This window comes from Macaca nemestrina, chromosome 15, assembly GCF_043159975.1.
Source record: "Macaca nemestrina isolate mMacNem1 chromosome 15, mMacNem.hap1, whole genome shotgun sequence".
Taxonomy (NCBI): domain Eukaryota; kingdom Metazoa; phylum Chordata; class Mammalia; order Primates; family Cercopithecidae; genus Macaca; species Macaca nemestrina.
The window spans coordinates 93,231,623-93,247,291 of record NC_092139.1 but is presented as its reverse complement, the minus strand read 5'-3'; the positions used below and the strand labels follow the sequence as shown (position 1 = coordinate 93,247,291).

The following is a 15,669-nucleotide window of genomic DNA, read 5'->3' as shown; positions in this document are numbered from 1 at the left end:
GGTTTTTTAAAGTTATCATAGTTAGGTTATGTCTTCCTGGAAACTTGTCTCATTAAAATATATTACTGGCCCAGGCAGAAACCACTTGCACATGAGATAAAGCAAATTACTGAACCAGCTATTCCACAGGAAACAGCTACTTCTAATGTTGTAATAATGAAGTTGGAATAATTTAAATTCAACTAGAAACATACAAGTGGATTTTTTCCCTATGATGACTCTCATCACTTAAATGTAGAAACGTAATATTAGGAAACACGCACTGCCATGGTTACAATTATCTTACAACACACGAGCCATAGACCATGCATCCTTGCCAGTTCTCCTCTCCAAAGCACAAATCATTTCAATTTGGCTGTAATTCAGTTCTAGGAGTTATGATAGGGAATGTTCTCACTCAACTACAGTGTTCCAAAACTACAAGGAGGAAAAAAATATATTGCCAGAATTCCTGCAAAGAGATTTTTCAAAAATCAACTAAAGCAAATAAGTATTATAGAAAGGAATTCACCCACAGATGAAAGCATTGACTTTGCAGGTTGGAACCTCAGTTGCACTATAAAAGTATTAACAGGCAGGTGACTTCAAATCGCGTACTTTGCTGTATTCAGGAAAGGTAACCTGGCTGGTGTTAAAAATGACTAAATAATGAGACTGTGCTTTACAAATATTTGCCTTATGTGGAAATGGCTCCCAATGCTCTAACCTGGTAACGGAAGGTCCTGGACCTCAGAATTGTTCCCAATTTATTTACAGAAATACTTTTAATCCAAAAGACAAGAAGAAAATGAAAACATACATGATCTATGAAGCTCGGAGGGAGACTGTCACAAAGATCCTCACTATAATGACTGATAGTACATACGACTTATTTTTGGAAAAGAAGGTTTCTAACAGTTATCCACTTACTATATTGACCTAAGCACTCTTTATTTTGGTATGATAAAAGTTGGCACTAATTACGCCCATGGGAGAGAGCGCCAACTAAACAGAAATAAAGGTTACCTTTTACTTTATAGTATGACCTTCACAGTTTTGAAATCAAAACCAGCATATCCTATTTATTAGATTCCTAATTAAGATAGGGGCACAGTCACGCAGGTGAGGGGAAAAGGGTATGTGAAGCACTGAGGTCCCATATGGTTCACACGCTGAGAAATTACCAGGAACATCTTAACTGTCCTGAAAGATCATCAGTGTTACACTGTGATGGCTGAAATTCACATGGAGTCTTCTTGAAAAAGACAATAAAACCTGACATAAAGGCAGGCAGGCCGGGGAAGGTTGATACTCTATCCCACAGGAAAAGACCATCTTAACGAAGAATCAGTCCAGTAATGTCAACACAGCCAAAAGACCAGGGCTTAACCATCCTAAGGCAATTCAGGAGAACAAGTCTAACATGTTCAAGCACCATACCAGATGTGAATATGGTAGCTGCAAAGTAACAGAAGCCAGATACCAGAATCTGAAGGAGAGCTGGAAAATAAATCAAAGATTTTTGGCTTGGTTGATTCCTTTTGTTGTATTTTGCTTTAGGCAAATCCAAAGGTTAATGCCAGAATGCTAGGATAAAATGGCAGACTATAACTAAACCAAAGGCAAAAGTTTCTGCCTCTACCTAAGAACAACCTCAAGGGATAATAAGACTTCATGGAATGATGATCCTTGAAAACAAATGTAATGAAATTTAAGTTTATGTTCCAAGAAACCTACAAAGCAAACTGACACCTGGTTAAACAAATGCTCATTCTGTGGAAGTTCCTTTCCATGAACAGTCAAATCCCATCATTTCTGGGTAAATGATGCTCTGAACCACAACACCGTCTTTACTAAGAGCCTTGTGCCTTCTAAGCTCCAACTTGAGCAACAGAAAAGGTAGTTCTTGGAAGGCAAAGTAAGAGCCTAAAGCATCTGTGGCTGTAATTTGGTATTCACTTTCTATAATCAGTAAGACCACTGATTAAAGACCATGCAGTTGACTCCCAATAGCTCTAAACAGATGTCCTATTGCAGCATATAAGTAGCAAATGCCATCTCTGATCCCAGAAGTTTGGTTGTCCGGGTAACCTGGGCAGGGAAAGGTCTAAGTTCAAGGTGAAAAGCCTTCCCTGCTGCAAGATAGAAACATTATCATCAATAATAAATATTCACAGACCTGTGGTCCCTTTCTGCTTTGGTGGTTACACAGCTCCCAGCTGAACTGGAAGACTAAATAACCTGAGCCCTAACAGCAAGCACTTTTGGTCCACAGGTGTCATAGTCTCTGCTTCTGCGCCCATCCTTTGTTCCACCACCACTGCAGTGACATGGTCTAGTGAAGTCATCTCTGCCTGGCCCAATCCAACGCTCTCTCTTTCGTCCTTCACCTTATTGACTTCTCAGCAGCATTCAACTCAGCTGTCCACTGACGCCTTCTTTGAAACATTCTTCTCTGACTTCTGTGACCCATCCTCTCCAGGCTTCTCTTTCTTGGTCTCCTTTGGTAGTTCCTCTCCTCCGCTTGACTTCCAAATACTGAACTGCCTCCCCTTCTTTACCAGCTAAGTTCTCCCTAGGTAAAGTCATTTAGTCCCATGGTTTCAAATATCAATTATATTCTGATGACTAAGTCTGGATCTCTAGGACTCCTGAGCTCCAGATGCTAAATATCTAACTAGCTATTTGACATTTCCAGTTGAATATCTAGAAAGCATCTCAAATTTAACATGTCTAAACGAAACCCTTAACTTCCACATCCTCTGTACTCCAGCCAAACAGGCTCCTCTCCCTGTCTTCTTTATCACAAAAATGAGTAAAATCATCCTCCCAGTTGCTTAAGCCAAAAAACGAATAATCGTGATTCCACTCTTTCGCCACGCCCCTGCCACCACCACCCCTTACATCCAATTCATCAGCAAATCATGTTTGCTTTACATTCAAAATATAACACAAACTCAGGCTCTGCTTCTGGTAAGCACCAATTAACTCCTAACACAACAATCCTCCTGAGATAACAACTAGCATTCTGGACACACACACACACACACAAAATAAGCACCGAAGAGTCACCAAAGGTACGCAGAGAATGGAAAAGGGCCTCCAATAGAAACTGGAAGAAAACAAAGAGCCACAGAAGGAAAGCTCCAAAATTCTACATATAAATCCAATCAAAATCCCTGGTGGACCCCATAATGACACATGAGCATGGCAGACCCTAAGCAGCCTAGCTAAGCCTTAAAGAACTGAACACGATTCATCTTCCCCCATGCAGAGAGGACAGGGCTCAGAGTTTGAGTAAGCCAAGCTAACTGTATTCTTCAACAAACAAATGAAAAAATCCATATCCCTTGCAGGAGCATAACAGAGTTTATAGTATCCACAATATATCAATCACATGTTCCAGACACAGGCTAAAATTATTCTACAGATGAAGAAACAGAAAATGTGACCCATATGCAAGAGGACAAACCATCAATGAAAACCAATCTAAGATAGCCCAGACGTTAGAATTATCAGACAAGGATTTTAAAGCAGCTATTATAAGTGGACATAACAGAAAGGATGTTAACAGAAAATATTCATGTAACGAATAAAAAGATAGGAAATAGCAGCAGAAAATAACTATGAAAAGAACCAGATAGAAATGTCAGAAGTAAAAAATAGAGTGTCTGAAATAAAACATTCAATGGATAGACGTAATAGCAGATTAGAGATGCCAAAAGAAAATGCCAATAAATTTGAAGGCAAATCCATAGGAAGTATCCAACCTAAAGAAAAGAAAGAAAAAATATTGGGGGAAAACTCAGACAGGGCATCCAGGATACATAGGAGAGATAATATCCAAAGATCAAACATATATATAATCAGTCTTAAAAGGAGAGGAAAGAAAGATCGAGGTAGAAAAATAATCCTTTAAGAAGTAATGGCCCCTAATTTTCCCAGATTTGGTAAAGAAAAATATATATAAATTTACAGATTCAAGAAACTCAGCAAACTCCACAAAGGATAAATACAATATCTAAAATTACTTCACTAAAAAGCAGAAGCTGTCGGAATGAGGGAAAAAATAATCAAGATACTTTTATATCCGTCTAAAAGAAACACACTTTATATATAAAAACAAATTGATAGTGGAACGATAGGAAAAGACATATCATGAAAATAGTAAGCATACGAAGACTGAAGTGTCTACATCTATATTAATATCCAGTGAAGTCAATTTCAAGACAAAGAATATTACCAAAGATACAGACATTTCATATGGAAAGATACAACAATAAAAAATGTTTATGGACGCAATAGCAGAGCTTCAAAAAATGTGGAGAAAATGGTCAAAATAAAAGAAGAAACAGACATTCTACAATCAGAGTTGAAGATTTTAACACCCTTTTTTCAGCAATTGACAGAACAACTAGATATAAAATCAAAAGAGATGTAGAAGCTATCATATCAATTACCGTGACCTAACTGATACTTATAAAACATGACACCTAATACTCTGTTTTAATTTTTCCATGGGCATTAGAATAAAATATAAATATGTTACTCTGGACCCCAAAACTCTGCCTCTCTCTTCAATCTGATCTTATCTCACACTACCTGCCCCTCTCTTCATGCAGTACAACCAGACCACACTAGTTTTCTTTCAGTTCCCCAGACATGCCCAGTTCTTTCCTACCATGTTAGGGGCTCTGTTTTGGCCATGACTTTAGCCTAAAATGCTCTCCCGCTCATCTAGCTTCCATCTTCAAAAGACCAACCTCTTTAACAATCAAACCTGGGTTGAGATGTCATCTCCTCAGACAGTCTTTGACCCATCAATCTAAAGTGGTCACCAAAGTCACAATACAACATGCAGAGTTTTGAGTAGGTTTTGAGTCATTACGTAGCAGTTTTTACTTCCGGGTACATTTCCTGTTTATTATTTGTTTATTGTCTGTTTCTCTCAACCAGAATACAAGCTCAAAGAGATAAGTTTTTTGTATCTGTTCATCTGAACAATGTCTGGCATGATGTTGCTGTTTAATAAATATTGGTTATGCTAGGCATAGTAGCTCATGCCTGTAATCCCAGCACTTTGGGAGGCTACGGTGGGAGGATCACTTAAGGCCAGAAATTCAAGACCAGCCTGGGCAACACAGTGAGACCTCATCTCTACAGAAATTTTTAAAATAAAAAAAAAGTATCTGGGTGTGGTGGTACACACCTGTTATCTAAGCTACTCAGAAGGCAGCGGCAGGAGGATCACTTGAGCCCAGGAGTTCAAGACTAGAGGGAGCCATGATTGCACCACTGCACTCCAGCCTGGGTGACAGAGTGAGACCCTGTCTCGAAATTTTAAAAATAATAAATAAATATTGGTTGAACCAGTGAAAAAAAATCTATATAGTAACTTTACCTTGGAATAATATTTATTTTCTCTTTTCCATTATTTATTTTTAAATATAGGTATAATGTACATGTTTTTATAAGCCGCCTCAAAATCTAACTGGAACAAGAAGTATATAAATGAACACACGGAGCAGTAACTGTGGGGCATCACTGTCCTATGTGTGTTGCGTATACACACAACCACTCTACAAGACAGGTACTACAATCATTCCAATTCTTAGCTGAGGAATCCCAGGTAGAGAAAAGCTTTCCCATGTTTACACAATTAGTAAGTAGTAGAGTTCAAATCCAGGCAGTCAGAGTTCAGCACTTAGAACTCTGAACCACTATGCTGCACAGAACGGAACAGCATATTATAGATACTATGGTTTTGAAAGCAATTGTTCACCTGGTGTCCTATTTGAACCTTACAGCCTGTAAAGTGAGCAGGAGATGATCACTAGCCTCACTTTATAGATGAGGTAACTGAAGCTCAGATATGAAGCCCTCATACTATGACAGCCTCAAGTAAAGGGACAGAGTCTGCATTTCTAAGCTCAGGGTCTGACATAAGGTAGATACTTCAGGGTTTGCTGAATCACTTGCCCCATATGCCACGGCAGATGAGAGGCACCGTTGCACCTAGATCCTAGCTAGGTCTTCTGCTGATGAGTCAAATAATGGTCGAGATGAAAATGCTGACCACACACACAAGCAGCAGGCACATGGTAGGCATGACATGAGCATTAGACAACAGTGTAAGAATCAGAGGAGTCAGCCATCACAGAAGACGGAAACAGCTGCACAAACAGACTTGCTAGAAAATGTAGAAATTTTCCATATTGAGCTAGACCTTACAGAAAGCTAGGCTTCCAATAAGTGAAGAAGCAGCATTCTAGGCTGGGGAAAGGACACAGTAAAGTAACAAAAAGAACAGGCTTGGATTTGGGGAATGCCGGTTAGTCAGGTTTGGCCAATGTAGACATTCTATGTAAGAAGATAGTGAAAAATAAACAGGGAGAGGTAGGTAATAAGTAATGTAAAGCTACTCTGAATGCCAGGATACGCAGTTAGAACTTTAACATGAGAAATGGGTAACTGTTTGGGGACACAGGGAAGTGGAAATACAATGTACAAAATGTACATTTCAAGATACCTGACGAGAGCTTTCTAGAGATTGGGGTCACAAACCAACAAGCAGAAATTAAAGAAAAATTACTAAACTGACAAAAATGAGGGGTCAGAGAAGAATTCCTGACAACTTCAATGTGTAAAGGCTGCACTGATTTAATTAGAGAAATGCACTTGAGCCCCAAGAGTGGAGGATATCTTCAGTGAAAGAACACAGAGCAGGTTGCTGAGCAGTTTTGCAGCATCCTCCAAGGGGATCATCTGATGAGCCAGACCCACCATGTACCAAGCCAGAAGAGAGATGAAAAGAGCTGGGGAGGACGCCAGTTAAGAGAAACACCAATGCTTCAAGTTCAAATGGAAACGCATCAGCAGCAATCACCACTGTATCTGCAATAAGTACTTAGGAAATAACCACAAGTAGATTGCCCATCTGTTTCAACCCAGCAAAAATTATCTGCTAAAGGAGATTTTTATGTGTTTGACAAGGTGACTTAGTAAATGCTGAAACGGGAGAGTTCAAGTTTTTAGAAACACAAGAAAGAAACTTCTTATGACAGATCACGCTGTGATACGTATCCAGATAAAATGCCTGATTATGATTCAGACTGAAATAATAAGGTCACTTTATACTGAGTAAAATCCTTTTGGATTTAGCTTACTTTTTTTACATTATGGTAGATGTACATCATAATTTGACCCTTCTTTCTAAAAATATATTAACATAATTGTTTAAGTTTTCATGTGTATGTATATTTTTATGTGTATTTTCATATACAAATGAGAAAGAAAAGAATATTCCTCCAATTTTCAAATTTTTACAAGGATGACTTATATCAGTCAGGCCCAGTCATGCTATGCTTTCTTTTGACCATTTAAAATGTTTTAGGATAAAGATACACCACACTAATAATAATGGCATATATCATTTCTTAAATATATTTTCATTAAAAATAGTTTCTAATTTCTACTTTACTTTCCTCTTTGACTTACAAATTGTTTAGAAGTATATTCATTTTCAGGTAGTTAAGGATTCGTTAGTTTAACTCTGTTATTAAATTTGAGCTTAATTCTACTGTTGTCAGAGAACATACTGTAAGCAATTTCAATCATGAAATTTGTAGAAGCTTTCTTTAGGACTCAGCACATGATCTATTCTGATGCTCCATGTGTACTTTAAAGAATGTGGGCTGGATGCCGGTGGCTCACGCCTGTAATCCCAGCACTATGGGAGGCTGAGGCGGGCGGATTACAAGGTCAGGAGTTCGAGACCAGCCCGGTCAACATGGTGAAACCCCATCTCTAATAAAAATACAAAAATTAGTTGACCGTGGTAGTGGGCACCTGCAATCCCAGCTACTCGGGAGGCTGAGGCAGGAGAACTGCTTGAACCCGCGAGACAGGTTGCAGTGAGTCGAGATCATGTCACTGCACTCCAGCCCAGGCAACAGAGCAAGATTTCATCTCAAAAAAAAAAAAAAAAAAGAAAAAAGAAAGTGAATTCTATTTTTGCTAGATGCAGCATTTTACATATGTCAATTAGGTCAAATTTACTCATGATGTATTAGGATCTTCTATATCCTTACTAATTTTTTTGTCTGTCTGTTCTATAAGCTGTAGAAGGGTATGTGTTAGTATCTCCCAATAGGATTATAGATTTGTCATTTTGTATCTGCCAATTTTTGCTTTATATTATTTGAAGTGATGTTATTTGTAACATACAGATTTCAGTTTGTGATATCTTTTTGTTGGATTGACCCTGTTATCATTAAGAAATACATCTTTATTTCAAAGCAGCATTATTGCATAGTTTGCCTGATATTAGTTAGTGTACTTATGCTGGCTTTGCTTTGGTTAGTGTTTGTATTATACCACCTTTTCCATCCCTCTGTTTAAACTCTATCTCTTGTAAGCAGTATATTGGGGGAGGGTCGGTTCTTTATCCAGGCTGAAAAACCTAATCTTTTACTTAGAGTATTTAATCCTTTACATGAAATGTAATTACTTAAATAGATTTGTAGCTACTTACTCTTTGTTTGCAATTTGACCCACCTATTTTATGCCCTATTTATATTCCTTTTATTGCCCTTCTGTTGATTAGCAAATGTTACTTTATTTAATTTTTCCCTCTTTTAACTTGTTAGATATACAGTCATGTGGAGCTTAATGACAGGGATACATTCAAAGAAATGTGTCAATAGGAAATTTCATAATTGTGTGAACATCATAGAGCATGCTTACAAGAACCTACATGGTATACCTACTACACCCCTAGGCCATATGATGTAGCCTATTGCTCCTAGGATTCAAACCTGCGCAGCATGTGACTGTACTGAATACTGTAGGCAACTGTAACACAAAGGTAAGTATATCCAAACAAAGAAAAGGTACAGTAAAAATACAGTATTATAATTTTCTGGGATCACTGGCATATACATGGTCTTTTGTTGGCCTAATATCATTATGCAGTGCGTGGCTATATATACTTTTTTTTTATAAATTACCTTAGAAATTAAAATAAACATCCCTGACTGATTACAATCCAATGGAAATTATTACTTATACTAAAATTATTACTTACACTAATCCCCAATAATCCTAGAACCTTAAAATATTAACTTCATAAACCTCCCCGGCCTTTTCTGCTACTGTCATGAAATTTAGTTCTAGATTATTTTAAGCTCGAGAAACACGACATTATTGTTTTATACAGTCAGTATTCATTTACATTTTACATACATATTTACCCTTCATGCTCTCCATTTCTTCCTGCATCTCCATCTGGATCATTATTCTTCTGACTAAAGTACTTCCCTTTAGTATTTCCTGTCATGCAGGTCCACTATTGACAAATCCCTCAGCTTTTGTTTGTCTAACTATATCTTTACATCACTTCATTTTTTTAATGATAATTTTTTATTTCAATTATCCACAAAACAATATTATAATACTTTATAAAAATATTAAGTTTAGGCTACTATTATTCATTTTAAAAAGTGTGCTAGAAGGCTGTTTTTGCCAAGTTCCTTTTTTGGTAAAGGTTAACTTCCACATTAAGACATTGAAGACGAAAAGCTGTTGGAAAAACTCTTCAAATGTACAAAGTTGTTTATTTTTCTTGGCAATTTAAAAATACAGAACAATTTAAAATGAATACATGTTAAGTTAGTGTTTTATCCCTACTATACAATTGTTATTATATAAGGAACTGCTCCATTCAGTTAAAACCTAATGAATACCATCAACTTTTCCTGGCTTACTTTCCTGATCAGATTTAGTACATAAACATAATTTTGTTACTTAGAAAAATTACAATACCATAGTTCACAGAAAGCCCTTTAAAAATCTCATGTCACAAGTTGTTGACAAGAGGAAATAATGATGTCACTCTTCTTAGGAAGACCCTCTTGGTAGAAAGAGTCAATACGAAGCAGGTTACGTAAACAGAAAAAACAACTACGATTTTTAGTACCAGAACCATTGCCAACTTACATGAAGTCCATCTGTCACATTTTTAAATGGTTTGAATTTGAACATATATGCCATGGCACAGAATTTCAAATCTAATGATTAAATCAGGTAAATAACGATAGTTAAGAATTATATCCTGAAAACAGAGAAACCTAGTATAAGGCTTAATTTAAGGTGTGACTGTATGAGAGTATTTTATAACATACACACCAGACCTTCATTTTATTTATTAGATTCAATTTTTCCTTTGCTAGACACTGATACCACTAATGCTGCTATTCAAATTTGTATTTTGAAATTTTTGAGTGACTCTTAAAAATAGTCTTATTTTGTATGTTTAACTTTTGCACTTCAGGGCAAAAACTGTCCTCTTTTCACCACTGTTAATATTCAGAATAAGTTTTCCTCCCCAAATCAACTATTTAATATATTCTAAAGGGGAAAAAATGACCACCATTAAGCAGACTTTAAAAGTGAATGTAGATTCAAACATGATTTGAAAACTGGAGTTCTAAAAATGTTTTGCATAAAAGCCGTATCCCACTGGAATGAATGTGAAGCCGCAACTTCACTATTTTGAACAAATAATACCCATTTAGTGTGTAAGAAAAATTAGTTTATAGTTAGTTACACCTTATAGCTCTTAAACGTCTCAGAAGATAGCTAAGTGAGGAGCTCTGAACACCAGCAATGTCATTTTGTCATTCCATGACATCAACACTAAACATTACATTCCATCTCTCTTCTTGTAAAATTTTCACATTTTCTTTTAAATACAGTTTCCTCTCTCTGTTCATCTATTTCTTTTCTTTTTCTTTTCTTTTTTTTTTTTTTGTGACAGAGTCTCGCTCTGTCGCCCAGGCTGGAGTGCAGTGGTGCGATCTCGGCTCACTGCAAACTCCACCTCCCGGGTTCACGCCATTCTCCTGCCTCAGCCTCCTGAGTAGCTGGGACTACAGGCGCCCACCACCGCGCCCGGCTAATTTTTTGCATTTTTAGTAGAGATGGGGTTTCGCCGTGGTCTCGATCTCCTGACCTTGTGATCTGCCCGCCTCGGCCTCCCAAAGTGCTGGATTACAGGCGTGAGCCACCGTGCCCGGCCTCTGTTCATCTATTTCAACCTGAGCAAAAGTGCGTTCAAGTCCCCGATCTGGTCATATTTTCTATTTGTGGCACCCATCACCATAAGGACATATTAGCAATATCTCACAGTACCAAGTCTATTTTTTCAAAAGGGCTTTTTAAATGCTGGGTCTTACTCTGCATGTTATCTAAAGATTAAAAGATTTCCCCTTGGATTGGATAGTACAGTTTCAATTATATATTGCCTTAAAAAGTCACTGGGCATGGTGACTCACGTCTGTAATCCCAGCACTTTGGGAGGCCGAGGCGGGCAGATCATGAGGTCAGGAGTTCGACACCAGCCTGGAAAACATGGTGAAACCCTGTCTCTACTAAAGATACAAAAACATTAGCCAGGTGTGGTGGCAGGTGCTACTCAGGGAGCTGGGATTACAGGGTGCTACCTGTAATCCCAGCTACTCAGGAGGCTGAGGCAGGAGAATCGCTTGAACCAGGGAGGCAGAGGTTGCAGTGAGCCGGTATGGCACCAATGCACTCCAGCCTGGGCAACAGGGCAAGACTCCATCTCAAAAAACAAAACAAAACAAAAAAATCAATGCAACGTCACACAAGATTAAGTCACTTTCCAGTTACCTTCATTATTCTAAGCCAAACTCTTCAGAAAAGGAGTGAAGTGAAAAATTTATTGTTTTACTTTTCAGTTCTATTAATATGAATATTAATGTACTGCATTATACTTTCAAATTCCACTTCTGTGGTCTAGCATTTAATCAAGTTTGAGATCCTGTTTATATTCCTTTTGAAAAACCTGGCCCATGTCCATGCAAAAGGAGGCATATATTAAGATTGCCTACTGACTGTTTAACTTAGAAAAAACTTTTGAGAATAATAAATGCAAGAAACTTTAAAAAACTGGAATGGAATTATTCGGTCTAAAATCTAATTTTAGATTTTATTATGGTATAGCTTTTTATCTCTCAAGTTTTATCTATAACAACAATTTTCTTTGAGTAATTCTGACTTTGGGGAAGAAAAGAAAGGAAATGATTTATAAGCAGTAGTCTCAGTGTCCTTCATTACCATGCTATCACCCACATTGTCATCAGTATCTTAGCTCTATTTTCTTTGGACCCTGAAATTGGTTGGAAAATTCATCATCGGTACTCTAGAGTTTAATACTTGAAGAAAAAAAAGTGGTTTTGTGGAGCCATATCTGGGATTCCAGTTTACCATTAAAAACGTGCAGAGTAAAGAAGATACTCTTCTTTTGATCCCTGTAGAAACTACACAGGTTCTTCATATTTTGGTAGATATGTGCATATAAAATAGGCTACTTGAATTATAAGTTTTCTCCCGGCTGGTACTATGGCTCTGTAGCAGTGAAGTAGTCTTCCAAGAAGGACTGAATATATTCAAATGTTGATCTTTCATCAGGGTCCTTCTTCCAACACAGATTCATCAATTCATGGAGGGATTCCGGACAGCCCTGAGGGCAGGACATCCTGTATCCTTGCTCCACCTATTCCAGTACTTCACGGTTCACCATACCTGGATATGGCACTCTGCCCTTTGTTACCAGTTCCGTCTGTAGAATTCCCAATGACCAGACATCAGACTTTATTGTAAACCCATCATACAGTGCAGCTTCAGGAGCTGTCCATTTGATTGGAAATTCTGCACCTTGTCTTGCTGTGTATTCATTGTCTTCAATTAACCTTGCTAAACCAAAATCTGCTATTTTGCCCACAAGATTTTCTCCTACAAGAATATTAGCAGCCCGGAGATCTCAGTGAATATAGTTCATTCTTTCAATATATGCCATACCATCAGCAATCTGAGCAGCCATATCAACCATTTGTACAAGCTTCAAATACTTTCCATCTCCTTCCTTCAGTCCTTAAGGAAATCTAATAAGCTTCCTTTTGACATATATACAGTGACAATGTAAATTGGCTCTTCAGAAACAGCAGCATATAGTGGAACAAGTTTACCATGTCTTTTTTTTTTTTTTTTTTTTTTTGTCATTATCTGAGCTTCTTGAAGGAAAGTTTCGGGCATCATTGTGCCTGGTTTTAGTGTTTGATTGCTACTTTTGTGGTTCCATTCCATGTTCCCATTAACATTTTGCCAAAACATCCTTGTCCTAGTTTAACCTCTAGTCGCAAAATTCTCAAGGGATTTCCCAAGCATCTTTTGCTAGACCTTGAGTCTGAGGTTTCACAGTTGGACACACAGTTGTTAACGTGTGGCATACACTATCAGCATGTTCTGTGTAGTGTTTTGCCAATTTCTGCAGAGCATCCAATTGTTCTCTGGTTGTGATATAGTATCCACCATTGACAAGTTTCCTAATTTTGTAGTGTTTCACATTGTCACCCCTTACCTCATCCCAATCACAAATAGAGAGGGAATAAGCACCTTTAGTAGTTTCACTCTCTCATTTTTTTGTTTTGTTTTGTTTGTTTGTTTGTTTTTTAGATGGAGTTTTTGCTCTTGTTGCCTGGGCTGGAGTGCAGTGGCATGATCTTGGCTCACTGCAACCTCCGCCTCCCAGGTTTAAGTGATTCTGCTGCCTCAGCCTCCTGCGTAGCTGGGATTACAGGCGCTCACCACCACGTCCAACTAATTTTGCTTTTTTTTTTTTTTAGTAGAGACGGGGGTTTCGCCATGTTGGCCAGGCTAGTCTAGAACTCCTGACCTCAGGTGATTCGACCCTCTTGGACTCCCAAAGTGCTGGGATTACAGGCGTGAGCTACCACGACCAGCCGTTTCACTCTCTCTTCCTAAGAAAATACCTCATTGATTTCCAGGATTCAGAAGTAATCTTTCAGCATCTTTTCTCCCCATTTTGCGAAAATACCATTCTTCTGCCTGAATGGAATCTGCAGGCGCTACAACTGCTCAGGATATAACCATTCTTTCCTGCAGCGATTGATCTTGCTTTCCACCAGTCTCCTTCCGTATTGTTAATTACTTGAAATCTTTCACCCTTCTTAAATGAAAGGTCTTCTGTAGCTCTAGCTTCATAATCATATAAGGCCACAAATATAGTAACACCACCTGTTAAACCAGCAGGATATGAACTTGGCACCACTGAGAATGAGGAAGATGCACCTCCAAAAGGTGTTACCCCTGAGGATCCTCCAAATGGTGTCATGGAAAGACTGCTGAAATTAACTGCTGTTCCCTTTGCTGAAGATGACGGACATGGTGACACTGCAGCGGGTTCTGCTCCTATGGCTCACCCTTGTACGGACAGGCTCTGGAGTATTTTCAGGTATTTAATGGCTGGAATTTCGTTTTCTTTGCTTTTAATGCAGCCCATTATCAAATCTGTCCTCCAGCTGTGCTCTCATGAGTCGCTGCTGCTGCAGCTCTGGGTGGTGGGAGGGGGCGGTGGGTGGAGGGGAGGCCCCGGGGCGCTCTCCCTCCTCCACCTCCTCGTCCCCCATTTTTGAAGGAAATTTTTGCTGGGAATAGAATTCTAGGCTGGCAATTATCTCTCTCTCCTTTAACGATGGCCATTTCATTGTCTTTTTTTTTTTTTTTTGAGACAAAGTCTCCCTCTGTCACTCAGGCACCATGGTGCAATGGCACCATCTCAGCTCACTGCAACTCCTGCCTCCCGGGTTCAAGCGATTCTCCTGCCTCAGTCTCTTGAGTAGCTGCAATTACAGGCGTGCACCACGCCTGGCTAATTTTTGTATTTTTCGTAGATACGGGGTTTCACCATGTTGGTCAGGCTGGTCTTGAACTCCTGACCTTATTATCTGCCCGCCTTGGCCTCCCAAAGTGCTGGGATTACAGGCGTGAGCCACTGTGCCCAGCCTCACTGTCTTTTTTAAAAACCATTTTTCTTAAGATGTCAGTCAGTCAAATTGTTGCTCTTTAAAAGTATTGTGTCTTCCCCACCATTCACCATGGCTTTTTTTTTTTGAGACGGAGTCTTGCTGTGTTGCCCAGGCTGGAGTGCAGTGGCGCGATCTTGGCTCACTGCAAGCTCCGCCTCCCAAGTTCATGCCATTCTCCTCCCTCAGCCTCCCGAGTAGCTGGGACCTCAGGCGCCCGCCACCACAGCCGGCTAATTTTTTTGTATTTTTAGTAGAGACGGGGTTTCACCGTGTTAGCCAGGATGGTCTCGATCTCCTGACCTCGTGATCCGCCCGCCTCGGCCTCCCAAAGTGCTGGGATTACAGGCGTGGGCCACCGCGCCTGGCCTGTAAAGTTCTTAGTATCATCTTTTCAAATATTGCTTTTGCCCTATTCTCTCTCTCCTCTTTCTGAAACTCCAAACCTACATGTGTTTAAGAATGTCTCATGTGTCTCTAATGTTCCTGTTTCTTTTTTTGATTCCTTTTCTCTGTGCTTCAGTTTGAGATTATCCACTGACCTGCCTTCCTATTTATTTTGTCTTGAACTATCTAACCAATCTGCTATTGAACTGAACCATTAGTTCTAATTTCAAATATAGTACTTTCTGTTCTAAAGTGTTTAAGTCTTCATAATAAATTCAGATTATCCTGAAATTATGTATCCCTTCATCTATTTTGTCCATCTTTTTCTCTTTTTTCTTGAACATATGATTCATAGTTATTTTAAAGTTATTGTCTGCTAACTCCAATATCTGACTCA

The 15,669-nt window shown here is 38.7% G+C and overlaps 1 protein-coding gene and 1 pseudogene across 3 annotated transcripts in view; both read right to left on the bottom strand.

Moving 5' to 3' along the window:
• Positions 1–15,669, bottom strand: part of LOC105495703 (G protein-coupled receptor kinase 3) — a 164,137-nt gene that overhangs the window by 64,324 nt on the left and 84,144 nt on the right. The gene's annotated exons all lie outside the window — the stretch shown is intronic.
• On the bottom strand, positions 4–15,664 carry LOC105495705 (tyrosine-protein kinase Yes pseudogene; annotated as a pseudogene).